The sequence below is a fragment of the Benincasa hispida genome, chromosome 1, assembly GCF_027475165.1.
Source record: "Benincasa hispida cultivar pf3 chromosome 1, pf3_genome.v1.1, whole genome shotgun sequence".
Taxonomy (NCBI): Eukaryota; Viridiplantae; Streptophyta; class Magnoliopsida; order Cucurbitales; family Cucurbitaceae; genus Benincasa; species Benincasa hispida.
In genome coordinates this window covers 93,587,362-93,591,597 of record NC_143478.1, presented here as the reverse complement: position 1 = coordinate 93,591,597, position 4,236 = coordinate 93,587,362, and the positions used below count along the sequence as shown (strand labels likewise).

At 37.5% G+C, this 4,236-nt stretch overlaps 1 long non-coding RNA gene across 2 annotated transcripts; it reads left to right on the top strand.

Moving 5' to 3' along the window:
* The first annotated feature begins 250 nt into the window (after positions 1–250).
* Positions 251–2,037, top strand: LOC150038864 (uncharacterized). 2 transcript variants are annotated; one of them, XR_016524506.1, is made up of 3 exons: positions 273–1,037; positions 1,123–1,187; positions 1,794–2,037. It is a non-coding gene; the product is annotated as an uncharacterized LOC150038864 (long non-coding RNA). The 2 variants fall into 2 exon arrangements; XR_016524507.1 differs by lacking the exon at positions 1,123–1,187 and having other exon boundaries at positions 251–1,037.
* The last annotated feature ends 2,199 nt before the right edge of the window (positions 2,038–4,236 follow it).

The window sequence follows — 4,236 nt, the reverse complement described above, 5'->3', positions numbered from 1 at the left end:
CCCCGCATTTTTTTTATTAATGTAATTTCAGTAATTTTTATTATTTGAGGGCATTTTTTGGAATTTTGGACTTCAAGTGTAATTGCGGGAAATTAATGGATTTGACGTTGAAATTATTCAATTTAAAAATTGATGGCAGGAATTAATTTCATTTTTGAAAAAGAAAGAAAGTTAATAAAATAAAGTGGAATAAGGAAAAGAATAAAATAAAGTTTATTTTATTTCTTTTTTAGTTATTATTATTATTATTATTTTATAAAAACAAAATTTCCCTTCTCCTTCTTCCTCACGCCGCGCGCCCCCCTCCCTCGAATTTTCCCTTCCTACCGCTCAGCCCATCGCCGAGCCGCCGTTCTCCTCAGCCGCTCGTCCAGACCATCGTCGCCCGAGCCTAGTAGACGGTCTCCACCGCTGCTCGCCGCTGATCTCGACCAGCCGGCCAGTCACTCACCCCTCTGCGTGTCGATTTCGCCCAGCCGGTCAAAGTAGCGTCTGCGCCGCTGTCGCCCCAGCCACTTGACCGCCGCGTGCCGTGCCCGTCTCTCAGCAGCTCGAGCCGCCACCGCGAGATCCAGCCATGCCATACCTGTTCAACGAAGTCGTCCGCGTCAGGGCCGCCGCCGCCTCCAGCCGATCTCCTCCACCACCCATTGCTGCGCTGCCCAGCCCCTGTTGTATGGGTCTTCCTCGGACTCTTGGATTTGGATAAGATCTTTTTCTATTGGGTTGGGTTTCTTGAAGGATTTCTTTGGATGCCCATTAAGTTGGAATGAAAGTTAAATTAGTCGGGTTATTTTGATTTTAGATTTGAGCTTGGGAAATTCTGTCCAACGGATCCGAGATTGTTCGGCAAGAGTTTTGATAAGAATTATGGTCCTTGTTGTTGGTTGTGGACACGCTTCGATTACCGAATTCAATGTTGACTTAACCATTGTATCTTTAAGGTTTCAAGTCATCGTCCATTGGGATTTAACATCGGTTAGGAGGAGATTTTGGAGTCGAAATCTTAGGAGTGGTTATTGATCAAGTTTCTTTGGGTAAGCTTTTGGGTATTTTGGATTTGGGTCTAAGGTTTCGCAGTTATTGTTGGACTGAAATTTAATGGTTGTATTCGTATGTTAGGGCCATTACTTCAAACCGCTGTCATGGTTTGGTTGTCTTATTTTATCTGTGGATTTTCGATTAAGGTAAGTAATCTTACTATTGGAATATCCCACAGGCCAAACACTAGATATATGCTAGCATGATAGATGAATATTAGGACAGAACGATAACATGATAAACGTATAATATAGTATGACTGATATATGTTCTTGTATGAGAATCTGAAAGATTTATTTGTGCACGTAGATACTTGCATGCTAGTAAGAGATGATACTTGATTCACTGATGTTGTATTTGATATGAGGATATTGAGACATATATGCATGTTATATAGCCATGATGTTGAGGTGTATATGTATGTTATAAAACCATATTGTGATAATTGTAATGTTGAAACTATGATAGTGTCTTTACTGATTAGTTCGATGCCCACTAGATATTGTGTTTCTTTCGGGATTCACCAAATATTATGTTTCCTTCGAGATTCATCAGAGGTAATGGGCATACTTAACTACAGTAGGATAAGTAGGATAGAAATCAGTTTTTCATGTATGTATATGTCCCCTGAGGACTAGAGCAGTTTTTATGTTCCATCAAAGGTAGGCCTCTAGAGGACATAGATGCCTAGCCCGACCCTAGTAGTGGGGTTAAGTATTTTATACTAATCTTTTCTCATGTTGTTGTTTCAGGTAAAGGTAGAGACGTACCAGCGATTGACAAGCGGAATTTGTGATCGAGCCACTAGGACCAGTTTTATGCTTCTGCTCATGATATTTAGATTTCTTTCCATGTTTTTTTCAACTTTTAGTTTTGCTATTTGAAACTTACTATTAAGAATTGTTTTCAGACTTATTATTATCATTTATGATTTATGGATACCCTATTATTTGTTTTAATATTTGAATTTAATGAAGAACTTTTGAATTTACCTTATTTATTTAACATTTATTTCACTATAAAAGAGTGTTGTTTTAAATTTCATGCATGCATGTATTTAGTAACGGCCTAACTTAAGTCCTCAGGGGTCCGATCGTTGGTCAACTAAAATAACCCAAACCAATTCGAATTAACCCGAAGATATTACTAACTTTAAAATGTAATTTTTTTTCCGCTTATGTACGATTAGATATACTATATTTATTTTAGTGTTTTTTAATTTTATCATTTTTTTGGATAATTTATTTTTCAACAATGGGAGAAAGGATGTAAGAGATAATGGCTTGGTGAAAACATCTGCAATCTGAGCACTAGCTGGATGATGTTGAACTCTAATCTTCCTCTGTTGCACAAGACCTCGAACAAAATAAATGTTTATTTCAACATGTTTTGTACGAGAATGAAGAATTGGATTTGCACTTAAGTGGGCAACACTCAAATTATCACACCATAAAGTCGGAGGTTGTGATAGAGTAATATGTAAGTATGTGAACAAAGAATATAGCCATACCAATTCTGATGAAGCAAGAGCCAAACTTCTGTATTCAACCTCGGTACTTGATCTAGAAATAATCGTTTATTTCTTTGAAGCCCATTGAATCAAGTGCCTCCAAAATATACACAAACACCAAAAGTTGATTTTCCATCATCTGGATCTGAGGCCCAGTCAGCATCAACAAAACCTTGAATAGTCAAATCTTTTGGCTTCTTAAACAATAGCCCTTGCTCAAGTGTTCCTGCTAAGTACCTTAGAATACGCTTGACAACTTGCCAATGAAAACGATTTGGAGAATGTATAAACTGACAAACTTTGTTCACACTGTAAGAGATTTCTCGTCTTGTTAAGGTGATATACTGTAAAGCTCCAACTATACTCCTATACAACCTTACATCAACAAACCGTTCACCATGAAATGCAGATAAAACAGACCCACTAACTATTGGAGTAGCAATAACATTTGTATTTTGCATTTTTGCTTTATATAACAGATCAACTATATATTTCTTTTGTGACAGAAACAAACCACCAAACTTAGGATAGGACACCTCAACACCCAAAAAGTAATTCAACAAGCCCAAATCTTTAAGAGAAAATTTGTTGTTCAAGTAAAAAACCAGTCTATCAATCATAGATGATGAACTCCCTGTAATAACAATACATCAACATATATGAGAATATAGCAGAATACCCCATTTTTGTTGTAAATCAGTAGAGAAGAATCAACCTTAGACTTTTGAAACCCTTGCTAATGAAGAAAGGATGTTAAATGCTCAAACCAAGCACGAGGTGCCTACTTTAAACCATAAAGTGCTTTATTTAGTTTACAAACATTTGTAGGATCTGACTTATCAATCATTCCTGGTGGCTGAGTCATGTACACTTCATCTTCTAATATACCATGAAGAAAGGCATTGTTAATATCAACTTGTCTCAGATTCCATCCATAATGCAATGCCAGAGTAAACAATACACGAATTGTGATGGGTTTTATAATCGGACTAAAGGTTTTTGTATAATCAAGATCAACAACTTGATTATACCCTTAAGCAACTAACCGTGCTTTATATCGAACAATAGAACCATCTGTATTCCTCTTGAGTTTGAAAACCTATTTGCATCTAATTACCTTTTTATCAGAGGGTTGAGACTCCAAGGACCATGTGTCATTACCAATCAAAGCCTTGTATTCTTCTATCATAGCTTGAACCCAATGAGGACATCATAAGGCCTCTTTAACATTTGGAGTTTCCTCTTCAACATACTCCACAACAAATACTTTGGGTTTAAAAATCCTTGCCTCGAGTAACCATTGGATGTTGATTAACAACCAAGGAAGAGTTTGGCAGAGGTGCAAGGGTGAATGGTCGTTCATGTTCATTTGGGACATTTGGGATAAGGTGCTCACAATGTGGAGATGAGGTTGAAAGTGGAGGTATAGAAGACACCTCTAATAAGGAGTGGTCATTATCAGGGGAAAAAGAAACAAGAGAATTGGAGGGTGTAGACGAAGGACTGCTATGTATTGGATCTGAACATGGGTTAATAGGGTGGTCATTAGGCAGTGGACAATCATATGTTATCAAAGGACTGTCGGGCAGGTCAGTGATAGTAGGACACAAGACTGACGCATACGGCTGACTTTTTAATGATTGATAGTGATGTATAATAGGAGGTTTTGAAGCAAAGGTTGGTAG